We start from the raw sequence: 16,186 nt of genomic DNA, 5'->3' as shown, positions 1-16,186 counted from the left end.
TGAATTTTTCACGTTGCTTAACCCCCCCTGCCAAATGCCATCAAGCAGTTGAGGAAGGAGAAAAAAGATTACCCTGGAGGAAGGGAGGCCAAGAGCTTGGAAAAGGAGGAAAGAAACGCTCTGATGATGAAAATGACAAAAAACCCAATTTATTTTTGGCAGCAAATGAACACCAGCCGCCCTCCAGCCCTCCCAGCCTGGCAGGCCAAGCGGTGCCGTTCCCATGGCATGAGGTGCTGGCAGCCTGCGGAGAGAAACCAGAGAGCCACGGTCAGTGGCAGCAGGCTCCTATCCCCCTGTCCCGCCATGGCCTGTGCCCGGGCCAGGCTGCTGGCTCCGGGGTTTTCTTCCAGCGCCACGAGACGTGTGCCACTGCTGCTTGCTGGGCTCCTGGATCCTCCTGTGCACAGGGAGGCATCTCTGCTGTCTCCTGGGCCAGGCAGGGCTCCTGCAGCCAAGAATGCTCAAAAAGGTCCTCCAGTGCTGGCCTGTCTGTGGGCTCCATGCATAAACACCACCTGATGAGGGGCTGGCACTCTGCGGAGAGAAACCAGAAACCACCGCCCAGCGGGACAAGGCTCCTGTCCATGCTCTCCCACATTCCACAGTTCCCAGGCCACACCAGGAGTGCTCAGAGCTGCAGCCAAAAGCTTCCTATCGATCCTCTCTTGCAGAGGACACCAGCACAGAGGCACAGGTGCCACCTCCTCCAGCTAAGCCCAGGAGATGCACCTCCTCACCAGCTGCAAGAGCAGGACGCTTATGTGTCAGCCGCCCCTCCCAGTCCCGTTCTTCCCCTCGTGCCTTGAAGGCGCATCCCCACCTTGAGACACCCGGGGTGGGAAGAAGAGCTGGCCCCGGACGATGTCCTCGTTGCTGTGGAAAGGAAGGTGCCCACAGAGCAGCTCATAGAGCAGGATGCCCAGGGACCAGATGGTGGCTGGCTGGCCATGGTAGCAGCCAAAGAGGATCCACTCCGGTGGGCTGTACTCCGGCGTTCCTATGGGACACGGGCGCAGCTCATCAGGCCCATGCTGCTCCCTCCCTCCCAGCCAGCTCCCGTTCCACAACAGCCAGCCCCTGCCCTGCCACAAAGCAACTTGGCTGCAGCTGGCTGAAGAAGGATTCCCCCTCCTTCCTTCCCTCCTTCCTTCCCTCCCTCTTCCCCCTATGCCAGCCAAGGGAGGAACTTCTGCTGCCCAGCTGGGCCCCGGCATTGGGCTCACCTGACATCCGGGTGTAGAACGTGTCCTGGAGGATCGTGCCGCAGCCGAAGTCGATGAGCTTCACCTCGCCCGTGGCCAGGTCGACGAGGACGTTCTCGGCCTTGATGTGGGGGTGCAGGACGCCGCGGCTGCTGCAGTGCCCCATGGCCTCCAGCACCTGGCGGAACAGCCCCCGCGCCACGGGCTCCGTCAGGAACCGCCGCTCGTGCAGGAAGTACCAGAGGTGCTGACAGCGCTGCGGACGCTCCATGAGCAGCGCGAAGCCCTCGGGCACCTCGAACCAGTCCAGGAGCCGCACGACGCTGAGGAAGCCAGGCCGCAACACCATCCACAGCAGCGCCAGCTCCAGGGGCACAAGGGCGCCCTTGCGCTGCAGGGGGACCGCGATGCCGTCAGCGGGGCCGAAGCTGCGCCGCGCATCGGGCAGCCCCTGCCCGGCCCCGCCGCGGCTCGCCATGGCCCGGCCCGGGGCGCTGCGCGGCCCCCGCTCACTCCACGCTCGCTGCCCTCGCAGCGTTCCGGCTGCCGCCCTGCCGGGCCTCGCCTCAGCCCCGCCCGGCACGCCCCGCCGGCTCCTCCCGCTGGCCCCACTCACTCCCCAGCCGCGCCCACTCCGAGATGTGCTCCCGGGACACTCGCTTGATGGCCGCCTGCGAGCCAAGGCCAGCGGCGGGCTGAGCTCGTCGCCCGCCGCCCGCCACCGCCCTCCGAGCCGGCCCCGTCTCTTCCCGGGGCGCCGTCGGCGAGGCGGGGACCGGAGTAAACGCTGCCGCAGCCGCCGCTGCCCAGCAGCGGGCCCTGCCGCTAGAGCTGCTCCAGGGGCGGCCTCTCCGCCCGTGCGGGCGGCACCGCGCTGCCGCTCTTCTGCCCGGGGCACCCGCCCGCCCGGCGCGCTGCTGCTTGCCGAGCTGCCCCGGGCTGCGGTGGCTCGGGGCCGGCGGCCGAGCTGGCGAGCGGCGGAGCTCGGAGCGGGGCAGCTGCCGGCCACGCTGTCAGCCACGGGGCGGGAGCCGGGCGGCAGCGGGGCGGCTGCGGGCGGAACCGCGGCAGGGGCTTCGTTCGGGGCCGGGGCCTTGGCCGGGGCTGGGCCAGAGCCCGCGCCAGGCGCATCCAAAAGCCCGCACTGCTCCGCCACCACCAGAGCGAGCGGCTCTTCCAGCGGCGCCACAGCCAGGACGGAGAGAGCCCGGCCGAGGCGGAACCACGGCGGGCCGGGCAGGGGCGGGCACGGGGCGGCCCCGCCGAGGGGCGCCTTGCGGGACGCGGCATCAGCCGGGCTGGGAGAGGCGGAACACGGACGGGACAGGACAGAAGGGGACGGGAGTAGAGTGAGTGTGAGAGGGAGAAGGGGATGGGGAGCGAGTGAAAAGTCAAGCGGAAAACCAATCAAGAGAAGCGCTGCTGGTGCTGCTGCTGCTGCTGCTGCTGCTGCGGAGCCGCCGGAGCTCGCGGCCGTTCCTCCGTTGCCCCCGCGAACCCAACGGAGGAGCCGCCGCGCGCCCCAAGGAACGAAAGAGAGAAACAAACAAATCACACCCCAAAGTCATTCCTATTAGAGAAGTAACCAAAGAAAACAATGTAGCAATAACGAAGACTGTTGGCTTCTGGCTTCTTTCTTCTTTGCACGAGACCAAGCTTTTCATGGGGAACAATTGCCTCTTGTGACAATTTTGCCAGAGTGGACTGGAGCAGAGCATTTACTTTTCAAGTAGAAAAGGGAAATCGTGTCAGTAATGTCATCTCTTTTTATCCTCTGTTGACACAGTTGCAGGCTGCCAAAAGACATGGTCTGCAGTGTGGAACTTGGGGCCAAGTTTCTTTTTCTGCCAGAGGATGAGGAGGGGAAGTATCCCAGAATCATGGAGTCGTGGCATGGTTTGGCTTGGAAGGGATCTGGAAAATCCCATGGCTGCAACCCCCCTGCTGTGGCTGGGGACCCCTTGCACTGGCCCGGCTTGTCTAGAGCTCCATGCAGCCTGGCTTGAACACTGTCAGGGACGGGACATGCCCACCTTCTCTGGGCAAGCTGTTCCAGGAGAGTCTTTTTTCTGAATCCCTTACCTAAACCTAATCTCTCTCCATTTGGATCCATGCTCCATTGTCCTGTCCTTGCCTGCCCCCGTACAAAGTCCCTGTCCAGCTTTCTTGTGTGTTGCCCTCAGGTACTGGAAGGCCGCAGCTGGATCAAGGCTGGGTCTCTTTCCCAGGCTGAAGAAGCCGAGCTGTGTCAGCCTTTCCTTGCAGGAGAGGAGCTGCAGCCCTGGCACCATCTGGGTGTCCCTGCTGGGCCCCTGCTGCAGCGTGTCCACGTCCTTGCCGTCCGTGCCGGGGAGCCCGGCAGAGGCGGAGGCAGCGCTGCAGGTGCAGGGTCAGCGGCGGGGAGGAGACCCGGCCCTGGCAGCGGCTCCGGGAGCAGCGATCGGCGCTGGGCCGCCCGCACTGCAGAGAGCCGGGGCCCTTGTGCCTGCCCTTGTGCCCAGGGCGCCTTTCCCCGCCGCCCGCCCGCCCGCCCGCTCGGGGGAAATGCCCCCTGTGCCGCCCCTCAGGGCCGCCCCTCGCCGCTGCCCCGGGCGCTCCCGGCGCCGCCTGGAGGGGCCCAGGCCTCGGCCTCACCCTGCTCAGCCCGAGGCCTGGAAAAGCAGATTCAAACACCCACCCAGAAAGTGCCCCAGGATGCCAAGGTCAATCTTTGTCACCAGCACGGCTTTGCTATCAGAGTCTGGATGGGAGTAGAAAATCACCAGGGGAAAAGAGCATGAACAAGTTCTGCCGTGGCACTACCTTAAGCTGTGGGGTACCAGTTGTTGCTTTCACTGGCTCTGGATTGAAGGCACTTGAGACAGTAATTCATGTTCAGACTCAAGTGTTTACTATTTCTTATCGGTAAACCAGCCTCATTACTGGGAGTTCAGCAGCTTTTCATTAGAAGGCACAAAATGGCCCACAATCTCTTGTTCCAAGGTCTTTTAAGACTAAACTATCCAATTAGGAACTGACACCTAGATTATTTTCCCTTTTAACCTAATTACTGATCCCAAAGAGCCTGCAATGTGGAATTTTTGCCCAATTACAAAAAGCCACCCAAACCCATGAAGAAGAAGGAAGAAGCATGAAGAAAAAACCCAGGACGAAATACTGTGCCCTCCATTTTGCTTCCATCCACAACATACTAAAAATCCCAAAACCTCAATTTCTCAGAGTCAGAGTGAACCAAAGCCCAAAAACTGGAGGTGATAAGAATGGACTAAAACCACAACCAAGGAATCTGCATTGCCCTGAAATACCTTTCCCCTTACATCAGCCTGGTGCATATTCATAGAGCCTCATGCATATCCATCAACTACTTTACATATTCCAGGAATGATTTTACATGGCCCCTCCTTGGTTCTGCCTTTTCAGAGCATGTGTGTTTCTTGGCTGTGGTTTTGGCTCCTTCTCTTTATCACCTCCAGTTTTTGGGCCTTGGTGCACTCTGCCTTCAGACGGGGAGTGCTGATAGTTGGCAGATCTGTACAGGTGTCCTCATCCCGTGTGCATTGGATGTTATCCCATCCAAGCAGGCAGTTTAACACAAGCAGCTATTTCACTGATTAACAACAGAAATAAAAACTACATAACAAAGTTACTTTAAAAAACAGTCCCAGCCCATATTTGATCCCAGTCCAGTTGATCTCAGTCTGTGTGGTCCTGATCCATATGGTCCCAGCCTGTGCAGCCCCAATCCAAAGGATCCAAGCCCATATTTGATCCCAGTCCAGGTGATCCTAGCCCATCTTTGATCCCAGTCTGTGGGGTCCTACACACTCCCAGGGTCTGGAATTCCAGTTCCCAGCCAGGAAAAAATGTTCCGGCCCTTGAACTTCCTTCCTATCCCCTCAACAAATTGCAATAAAATTATAAACAAAGAAATAATAATTGAAATTAAATAAATTATAATTAAAAAAATCTCAACTCTTCTTTACAATACTCCAACTATGATTTAACTCAAACCAAAAATAACAATTACTATAATATTACCAATGCATATAAATAAACAAATTATATATCAAGAAATACCTTTTGAAAATTTTGACTCGATGACTAATGTACTTTAGAAAAAAAAATCTAAAGAAACTAACAAGCAATCTAACACCTCTTAGTTAAACAATTCATATTACAAATATACTAAACACAAAACCAAAACACCACTATAATTTCTCAGACATTTCAACCAAACAATTAAACTTTAATAACATCCTTAAGTACTCTTGAAAAATTAAAATTATTTTTTAAACATTAATTGTGTGTGGGTGGTTTTATTTCAATATTGGTTTTTGGATTGTTTGGGTTAGATGAATTAAAAAATGCGATTTTTATAGTAATTGAATCAGCTGAGAAGGTGGCACTCTGCAAACAGAATTGACTGAAAATAAATGGGACAGAAATCAGTAACTCTGAAAGTTTTATTTGCTATCAAATACATCCCACACACCCAGCCCCACACAATCCCCATCCCATTGCTCCAAATTGGGATCCCACTTCTCCCAATCTCCTTCCAACCCCATCTCACCCTGGTGGGTGTGGAATGGATTGAGTTTGGCCTGGGATTGAGTTTTTTTGAGGAGGGAACAAGGAATTTAAGGTAGGATTGAGCCTTTTTGGGTTAACATTCAGTTATTTTCAGTGGAATTTGAGTGGTTTTGTGGTGACAGATCCATCCCTCTTGGCTTTTGGAGTAGAGAGAGAGGGAGAAGAGAAAAAAATTCAGGCCAAACAAACGGACAAGCAGCCAGGAGTGTTCCCAACATGGATCACAGGGAATGTGAGTGACCAGGGCTGTGCCCAAAGTGCCTCCTCCAGTGGGGGATGGAGCTGCAGCAGCGCACGAAGCTCTTCCCGCACTCGGGGCACTCGCAGGGCTTCCCTTACCGGTGCCTCCGTTGGTGTCGGGTCAAGTGAGAGCTCCTGGAGAAGCTCTTCCCACACTGGGGACACTCGTAGGGCCTCTCCCCAGTGTGGATGCGCCGGTGGGTGACGAGGGTGGAGTTGAGCTTGAATCCCTTCCCGCAGTCAGGGCAGCGGAAGGGCCTCTCCTCTGTGTGAATCCGATAGTGCATGAGGAGATTGGAGCTGGTCTGAAACCTCTTCCTGCATTTATCACACTCGTAGGGCCTCTCCCCTGTGTGGGTGCTCCGGTGCCTGACGAGGTTGCAGTTGCGCTTGAATCCCTTCCCACAGTCGGGGCATTGGAAGGGCCTCTCCTCTGTGTGACTCTGATAGTGCTGGAGGAGACTGGAGCTGGTCTGAAACCTCTTCGCACACTTGGAACACTCATAGGGTCTCTCTCCTGTGTGGGTCCTCTGGTGCACGATCAGGCTGGAGCTCTGGCTGAAGCTCTTCCCACACTCCCCACACTCGTAGGGCCGTTCCCCAGTGTGGATCCTCTGGTGCCTGATCAGGCGGCAGTTCCTCCTGAAGCTCTTCCCACACTCCACGCACGTGTGGGGCTTCTCCCCATCATGGAGCTGCTCATGGAGCACCAGCTCCGAGCTCTGGCTCCATCTCCGGCCGCCTTCCCGGCCCAGGCTGGCTCTTTCCCCCTCACATCCCCGCCATCTGCGTTTGCAGCCCCTCCTCGTGTGGCATCTCCGGGCCTTTTCCTCCCCGTTGGCTTCCTGCGCCGTGGAGCCGCTCAAAACTGCCTCTGCCACCAGGTTCTGCCGCGGGCATTTGTCCTCCCTGCTCTCCATGCTCAGCTCCTGCTCTGGGCGAGGAAGGACAAGGACAGCATGGGATTTGCCTCCGTGCCACAGGCAAGGGCAACGAGATCCCCCCAGGCCGTCTCTGGGGACGCACTGCCCCCTCTTGGCTCTCCCCATTTCGGGATGCCGGGGCTGTTTGGGCTCCCGGGCTCCCTTCTCCCCTCATTCTCTGCTCTGGGCTGCAGCGGCTCCAAGGAGTCCCCCCTGCCCCTCTCCAGGCTCTTGAGGCTCCCGCCAATGGCGGCGCTCCCCCCTCTCTGGCCTCCCCACTTTGGCCTCCTGGGGGACACAGGGCTCTGCTCCTCCAGGCTGCCTCTGCCCGCAGCCGCCACCGCCACCCCCCGATGTCCCCCCGAGGGGCCTTTTCCGCTCAGCCTTGGACTTCTTCATTCTCCAAACATCCCCCCAAAAACCCAACCCAGGGACTCCCTCCGGGATATCCGGGCCGGGCTCCCCCTCCCCGCTCACCGGAGCCATGGGGGGGGCGATGATCCCACAGGTGGGGGCTGCGAATTCAGGCAGGGATCGAGACCGCGTGGCTCCCGCAGCTCAACCTTGATCTGCCCTTGTCCTTCCTCTTCCTCTTCCTCCCGCTCCTCCTCTGTCTTATCTCCACCTCCCTCTCCTCCTCCCCCCTAACCCCGCCTCCATCACTGCTCTCTCTCCTCCGCCTCCTCCTCTTCCATCCCCCCTCCCCGTCCCCTCTGTTATCCCCACCTCCTTCTCCTCTTCCATCCCTTCTCCTCCTTCTCCTCCTCCTCCCTAACCCCACCTCCTTCTCCTCCTTCCATCGCTGCTCTCTCTCCGCCTTCATCCCTGCCCCTGCTCCTCCCCCCTTACCCCGCCTCCTCCTCCCCCTCCATCCCTGCCCTTCCCTCCCTCCTCCTCCTCCCCCAGCAGCAGCCACACCCTCGGTGCCCCGTTCCCGCAGCCCTCGCAGCCCGCGGCAGCAGCGGCCATGGAGCCGGGCCAGGTCGGCATGGGCAGCGCGGGGCTCTCGGCTGCTCCCAGCCGCTGCGGGCGGGGGGAACCCGGCCCGGGCCAAAGGAGAGGCAAACTGGGCAAACTGGGGGCTGCACATCCAAACTGGGCCTTGCTGGGGACCCTGCCTGGCCCCTGCCAGCCCTTGGGGCTCCTCTCGGCACATCCGCCAGGGGGGAACGCACACAGGCCTGGGGGATCCCAGCAGTGGCAGCACTGCCAGGGACTGGGCTGCACTGGGATCGTACTGGGAGCGACTGGGGCTGTGCTGGCTTTGTACTGACATCATACTGGGACTGACTGGGCTGATCTAGGAAGCAACTGGAACCACGCTGGAGGCAGCTGGGACCATACTGGGAGAGACTGGAAGCAACTGGGATTATACTGGGACCACACTGGGAGGGCTGGCATGTGACTGGGATCAAACTGGAGCTTACTGGGATCATATTGGGGTTGAAAGGGAGCGACTGGGATCACACTTTGGGCTACTGGGAGCAGCTGAGGGAAACTGGGATGATGCTGCAAGCAAACTGGAGGAACTGGGAAGGACTGGATGCATGCTGGGGGCAACTGGGATATACTGGGCATGACTGGGGGATCATACAGGGATAACTGACACCTTACTGGGGCCACTGGCAGTGCCTGGAAATGACTGCAGACATGCTGGGGGCAACTGGGATATACTGGGAGTGTCTGGAACCATCCTGGGGGGACTGGAACCACACTGGGAACAACTGGGACCATGCTGGGGACAACTGGGACCACGCTGGGGGCAACTGGGAGTGAGTGGGACCATGCTGGGAGGGACTGGGATCATATGGGGAGGGACTGGGACTAGAGCAGGGGCAACTGTGTCCAACTGGGACCATCCTGGGAGTGTCTGTAACCATAGGGGAGTGATGGAAGCACACTGGGAACAGCTGGGCCCATGCTGGGAGCAACTGGGATCCCACTGGGGGCACTGGCATCAGACTGGGAGGGACTGGGAGCAACTGGGATTGGACTGCAAGGGACTGGGATCATACTGGGAGTGGCTACACTCATACTGGGATTATACTGGGTGTGAATGGAACCTGACTGGGGCTTACTGGGAGCTACTGGGCCCATGTTGGGAGGAAAATGTGACCCACTGGGAGCAACTGGGATCGGCTGGAAGGTTCTGGAACCATGCTGAGAGGACTGAGACTACAACTGGGGCAACTGGGATCATACTGGGAGCAACTGGGGCCACCCTTTGAGCAACAGATGGAAACTGGGATGATGCTAGAGGAAACTGGGAGGAACTGGGAAAGACTGGGATCATTCTGAGGTAACTGAAACATACTGGGAGTGTCTCTAACCATACTGGGGGCACTGGAACCACACTGGGAACAGCTGGGATCATGCTGGGAGCAACTGGGACGATGCTGGGAGAAACTGAATCTACCCTGGAGGCAACTGGGCACGACTGGGACCCTGCTGGGAGGGACTGGGACTATTCTTGGGGCTACTGGGATCATCATGGGAGGAACTGGGAACAGCTGGAATTATGCTGGGAGCAACTGGGATCACACTGGGATCCCAGTGAGAGCAGCTGAGTCCATGCTGGGTTACACTGGGATCTCATTGAGAGCGACTGGAATCACACTGGGATTGACTGGGAGTGGCTGGTTTTGTGGATTTGGGGGGTTTGGATTTTGGGGGATTTTCTTGGCATTTTGAGGGGGAGTTTTTCTGGGGGTGGTTGGGGGTTTATTGAAATTTCTTGTGGCTCTTTTTGAATTTTGGGGGTTTTACTGGGATTTTGTTGGGATTTTTTGGGATTCTCAGAAATTCCTGGGGTTTTATTGAGATTTTTAGGAGATTTTGGGGCATTTTATTGGAATTGTGGTGGCATTCAGAGGGATTCATTGGGGATTTGGGGTTTTGGGGATTTTTGGTGGGATTTGGGGGGTTTTGGGTGTTGCCAGGATTTCTTTGGATCTTGGGGGAGATTTTGTGGGACTTTTTCTAGATTTGGGGACCTCTTTGGGGGATTTGCAGAGTTTAATCAGGAGTTTTGGGGTTTTTGGCATTCCAAAGGATTTTGTGGGCTTTTATTGGGATTCTAGAGTGTTCTAATGGGAGTTTGAGAGATTTCAAAGGATTTTGTGGGTTTTATTGGGACTTTTGGGGCTTTTAAGGAGATTTTGGTGCCTCTCAGCCCTTCCCCACACCCAGGGAATGCCCCAAAGCCCCCCTAAAATTCCACTAAAACCCCACAAATCCTCAAAAATTACAAGAAAACCCTCAAAAACCCCAGGGAATCTCCAAACATCCCAGTGGAACTCACCAAAATTTAAAAAAACTCACTAAACTTTCAATAAATCTCCCCCCCAAAGCCCCCACAATCCCAACAAAACACCAAAAATCCAAAATCCCCCAAATCAACAAAACGCCCCAAAATCACATAACCATCCCAAAAACAAATAATTCTTCCCAAAAACCCCAATAGTTCCCCCCAAACTCCAAACAAAATCCCCCAAAGCCCAAAAAAGCCACCCCGAAATCCCCAAAAACCCTCTCAGAACCCCAAAATCCCCACAAATCCCCCCAGACTCAGTGGGGCCGTCCTGGATCAGGGGGCACCGGCCGGTGGAAAGGAGCCACTTCAGGGGGCCCTGGGAGCTTTTTGGGGAGGGGGCACCATGGGAGACCCCCCCAAAAACCGGGGGGGGGGGGGGGAACCCCTGCAGTGCCCCCTCCCCCCGAAACCCCCAGACCCCGGTTCAGGGTGGGCCTGGGACCCCCCGGGACCCCCAAATCTCCCCCGGGACCCCTCCAGGAACCCCAAACTCCCCAGAGCTCCCCCAGTGTTGGCCCAGAACCTCTCTGGACCCCCAAACCCTCTCCAGGACCCCCAAACCCTCCCCAGGACCCTCAACCCCCCCCAGTTCTCCCCAGAATTCACCCCAGACCCACCTGAGACGCCCCCAAATCCATCAGACTGCCCCAAATCCCCCTCAGACGCCTCAATCCCCCCAAACCTCATAAAATCGCCTCAGACTCCTCGAAATTCCCCAGACCCACCTCAGAACGGCCCAGATCCTCTCGCAATCCCTCAAAATCCCCTCAGACTCTCCCAATTCCTCAGTTCCCCCTAAACCCACCTGAGAACGCTCCAGACGCTCTCAGGCTCCCCCCAAAGCTCCCTAAAGCCCCCTCAGACCCACCAAAGCCCCCTCAGACCCCCTCATTCCCCCCAAACCCACCGCACACCCTCGTGTTTCCCGTCAATGCCCCTAAAAATCCCCAATTTCCCCTCAGACCCGCCCCAAACCCCCCCAGTTTGCCCCCGGCCCCACCTCAGCTCCGCTCTCCCTCAGAATCTCGCGCCTCCACCGCGTGTGCGGGCTCCCAGCAATGGCGGCGCGCCCCGGCCCGCCCCGAACCAACCAATCAGCGCGCTGCACATCCCTGAACTAACCAATCACGGCGCGGCTCCCCTCAGCAAGGCCCACCTCCCCCACGCCGTCCCAGCCAATCAGAGGCGAGCCGGAAGCGGCGCCCCCTTCCCCGCCGCCGCCGGGACCCCCCGGGCTCGGGACAGGAGCGGGAGGGGCCTGAGAGGGGATCGGGGGGGGCGGGGGAGGGTCCGGGGGGTCTGGGGGGGCTTTGGGGAGGGGTCTGGGGGTTTGGGGGGGTCTGGGGAGGGGTCCTGGGGCATTGTGGGGGGACCTGGGGGGTGCGGATGGGTCCTAAGAGGGGTCTCGGGTGGGAGAGGGGGTCGTGGGAGGGTCTGGTGGGGTTTTGGGGAGGGGTCGTAGGAAGATCTTGGGAGGGTCTGGGGGTTGTTGGGATGGTCCTGGGGGAATTTGGGCAGGGCTCTGGGGGGTCCTGAGGGTGTCCTGGGAGGGTTTTGGAAGTTTTGGGGAGGGGCTTTGGGGGCTCTGGCAGTGTGTTAAACAGGGCCAGGAGAGCAGCTCCTTTACAAAGGCCTTTATTAAAGACAGCTCTGGGTGCGGAACCCCAGGGTCGCGCTCAGCGCCGCTGCTCCCGCAGGACCACGCTGAGCAGGAGGAGCAGGAGGAGGAGCGCAGCTTTGTCTCTCGGCAGAGCTGGGGCTTCCGTCCTCACCAGAGTCCTTAGGAAGGCAACGTTGGCTCGGAGCTCAGGGGGATCCTCCAAGCTGAGCGCTGTTAAAATTATGGTGGCAGGACGGAATCCGGCTCTGCTCAAGGGTGGGTGGTTTAGTGCGGCTCTGCTGGGTTAAAGTCATAGTTCATGGGCTGGTTTGTTGTGTTGAGAGGGTTCATGTAGTTCCCGCAGCCTCTCATTGAAATTCAGTCTGGGACGGGAAGGGATACAAATCTGGGCTGAGGCGGAAAGGGGCACAAATACAGAGTATGACGGGGAGAGATACAAATACAGGGTAAAATGGCAACACTTAATAGCGGCCACTAAAGGCAAGTCCTAGAACTCCGACATTCAATGTTTAACAACAGACCAACACTTCAAATTAAGACCCTATCCACTTGATTAACATCAACTAGCAATTATTACTCTGCAAAAGAGCTCTCATCTCCGGGGTTTCATTTCTCAAATCTATTGGAGCAAAAATGAGCAATGTGCCCTGCTGGTGTTTAGATGTTCTGAGTCCCTCAGCTGTGAGTTGGGTTCCCGTGCTGTCCTGCCTGGTGCTTGCTGGATGTGCTGGAACAAAGAGCTTGGGCCCTTGATGAAAATGAGCACAAATGAGTTCCTTGTGATTTACTGGGCTCAGAGTAAAAGGGATCAAATTCAGGTTTGGTCTAGAAAATGCTTCTTCCCTGCCAGGGTGGTGAAGTCCTGGCTTCACAGGTTGCTCAGAGAAGCAGAGTAAATAAAGTTTCAGAATTCTTCCTTTCTGTCCCATTCCTATTCCCTAAGTTCAGGTTTGGTGTTCAGAGTGCCACCTTCTCAGCTGGTTGCCATTTGTGTCCTGCTTTCTCTCCTGCCTTCCTCTGTCTGCTCCTTTTCCCTTCCAGGGTCTCTCTTTACCTGTGGCAGTTCCCAGCCAAGGACCCTCCCCTGAGGTTTTTTTTCCTTCCCAATCCAGGTGCTCAAACAGCCCTGGATGACGTTACAGAGGCTGGCAGTGAAATGTCTTTGTAAGATCTTGCTCTGCTGGTGTCTTGGCCCCTTCAGAATTCGGCCTTGAAGGGCAGGAGCATCTTTTCCTCGCTGGCAGCTGGAATTGCAGCCATTGCAGTGTGTGCCAGAGCTCTCAGAGGGCAATTGCTGAGGCTGCCAGGGTGCTGCTCCTGCCGTGCCTCCCAGGGGAGCTGTGCAGGGCAGGGTCAGGCTCCAGCAGCTGGCTGGGCCCCTGAGCAGACAGCAAAGGCGGCTTTGCTGCACATTCTGCAGCTGGAAGCAGAGGGAGGAAGGGCAGGGAGTCCCTGACAGAATCCTGGAATGCTTGTGGCTGGAAGGAACCTGCCCATGGTTCCATCCAGGCTTAAGGTGCCAGGAGGGAGAGGCGCCTCTGCCCCGGTGGAGGCACAAATGAGACCATGGGAGAACAAAACCAGATTGTTTTGGACATGGATTTTATTGAACAAGAAATGGGAGCTAGGGAGATAGAAGTACGGAAGAAGTCTTGGAGAGAGAGCTCAGAAGATGATCAGTTGGAAGTAGATACTTTTTAAGGTTCTTTCCTGCATTCTGGGATTCTAGAAGATGTGTAGATGTGCATTTTGATTTAATATTCTTCTTCTTATTATTATTTCTTCTTCTTTCTCTTCTTCTTTCTCTTCCCCTTTTTCCTCTTCTTCTTCTTCTTCTTAATTGCTACTACTATTCTTTCTTCTTCTTTAAAATATTCTTCTTCTTCTCGTTCTAATTAATCTTATTCACTTGTAATGCTTACTTACTATGTCATTCTTATTTTTTTAATATTCTTATATTAATTACTAGTTTTTCATCTTCCTCTTCATCTTCTCATTCCTATTCTCATTCTTATTATTCTTACTAAATTTACTACTACTATTTCTTCTTAATCTTCTTATTCCTATTCTTTTTTCTTAATTTTTTGAAAATACTTTTTGTGTAAGTTTTTTTCTTTTTTTTTTTTTTTTACTACTCCTATTTCTTAAACTCAACTTTAATTTGTTTTGAAAGAATGGTCTGAGTCAGAGTCCTGCAGTCACATCCATGGAGCAACAGCTCCCATCTGTGCACATTCTTCAGGGATATAATCCCAAAGGAGCAGCGCGGAATCCTTTCAAGATGAGAGGAAATGGCCTTGATGGCACCAGGGGAGGTTCGGATTCAATATCAGAAGGAATTTTTCTCTGACAGAGGGGTGAGGCGTTGGAAGAAGTTGCCCAGGGAGGTGGTGGAGTCGCTGTCTCTGAGGCGTTGAGGAGTTGTGCGGATGTGGCCCCTGGGGACGTGGTTTTGCGGTGGTGATGGTGCTGCCAGGGTCCCGGAGGCACCGGGTGAGCGTCAGGGTCTCTTCCCACCCCGATGACTCTGGGATTCCCTGCTGAGCGCTCTGGCACCAATCGTGTGCCACGCGTGCTGTTTAGGGCTGGCCCCAGCAGTGCCTGCGGGTGCTGGGGAGATGCTCCAGGCTGGCCGGGGCAGCCGAGGCTGCGGGGCCGTGTCCAGGCCGAGGCCGCCCGTGTGGCTCCCTGGGGCCCCGCGCAGGGAGCAGCCGCCATCGGCCGGCCCGGGCTGGGCAGGGCCACGGGCGCTGCTCCTGCAGCTGCCGCGCCAGGCAGGGCCAGCGGAGCAGCGCCCGCGGCGCCCGCAGCGCCCGCCTGAGGCGGCCGGGCCGTTTGCTGGGGGCAGCCGCTGCTGCCCACGGGCCTGCGCTCCCGGCTGGCCAGCTGAGGCACCGCCAGGGCTCTGCGGGGCAGGCCCCGCACTCTGGGGCCCTGCCTCGGGCCCCTGCTGGCCCATGGAGCCTTCGCTGCACAGCGAGGGAAGCGAGGCACACAGGGACTCCGCTGCCTGCCCCTCAACCCAGACCTGCTGAGGGACGGGCAGTGGCAGCCCATCTGCTGCCAGGTCTGCCAACCCTTGGGCCCTGCCGTCGCCTTCATACAGCTCCAGGACGCTGACTTCATCCCAGTCGTCGTCCTCCTCCTCCTCCCACAGCAAGGGAGTGGGCCCGAAGCTGAAGAGGCTGTTACCTTCACAGCAGTCCTGTGGCAGGTCTGTGCTGCTGCTGTCCTCCTCCGTGGAAACATCTAGGAGCTCTCTGAGCTCTGGTTCGCTGCAGTCTTCCCAGCTGGAGAGGTCTTGGGAGCTGCTGAACTCTCCATGGGACAGCTCTGGCTCTGCCTCACCTTGGCACTCTGGGGACAGCTCAGTCTGGCTGTAGGATTCCCAGTCTTCATCATTGCCCTCCTCATTCTCCTTCTCTGCCAGCACTGGGCCCTGCTCTGCCTCTTCCAGCTGCTCACTGGGGCTTTGGGCTCCCAGTGGGCTGGGTGAGGGGCTGGGGGGCAGCAGGGGCTGTCTGGAGCAGGGACTGGGCTCTGTGTCCCTGCTGATGGCACCTCCTCCCTGGGGGCAGGAGAAGGTGCCTGCTTCTCCCGGCTGTTCACGCTTCCTTGCCCTCGCTGGCTCAGCTCTGGCTCAGTCACCTCCTTTTCCATTGGGGGCAGCTCCTGGACTGTTGCCCTTTGTTGCCACTGGCAGGGCTGTTGCTGTGCCCCATCTCCCCACAGCACTCTCACAGCCACCTTCCACTGGTGCAGCTCGTGGGCACTCCTTGCTCTGCGTGGGGACGCTTCCTTCGCTGCCACTGCTGGCACCGACTGGGAGAATTCACAGCTTGTGGCCTCTTCCCTCAGGCCAAGCTCTCAGGCCCCAACATCTCCCCAGTTGTCATCTGTGTCAGGTTTCTTCTCTTCCTCCATGATGACAAAGGTTCTCTCCTCCTCCTCCTCCTCAGTGTCTGACCGTGGCCAGGCTGAGGCACCCACTGCCCCCACCAAGTGCCCGCTGAGGGCCTGGTCTTGCCCCCAGCTGGGCAGGGGCCTGGGTGACTGGAAGGAGTTGAGCTTTGTCTTGCTCTCTTCCATCTCTGAGCTCCTGTAGCACGGACAGATCCCAGGAGCTGCTTCCTTCTACGAGAGTAGCTCTCATGGGACTGGGCACCCCAGGGCTCTGCGCCCCTTATATACACCCTCAGTCATGGTGGGGCTCTCTGATGTCACAGTGGTCTCTGAGCACCACCATGTGTGAGAGTGTGTCCGAATTTTCCCTCATCTGCCTCACAATTGTCAT

At 57.3% G+C, this 16,186-nt stretch overlaps 2 pseudogenes; both read right to left on the bottom strand.

Annotated features, from left to right (window-relative positions):
* Window positions 1-271: 271 nt before the first annotated feature.
* Window positions 272-5,770, bottom strand: LOC143696046 (serine/threonine-protein kinase pim-1-like; annotated as a pseudogene).
* Window positions 5,651-16,186, bottom strand: part of LOC143696045 (uncharacterized) — a 29,447-nt pseudogene continuing 18,911 nt past the window's right edge.

Source organism: Agelaius phoeniceus, chromosome 28, assembly GCF_051311805.1.
Source record: "Agelaius phoeniceus isolate bAgePho1 chromosome 28, bAgePho1.hap1, whole genome shotgun sequence".
Lineage (NCBI taxonomy): Eukaryota > Metazoa > Chordata > Aves > Passeriformes > Icteridae > Agelaius > Agelaius phoeniceus.
Note: the sequence above shows the minus strand (reverse complement) of the source record. Positions and strands in the feature narration are given on the sequence as shown.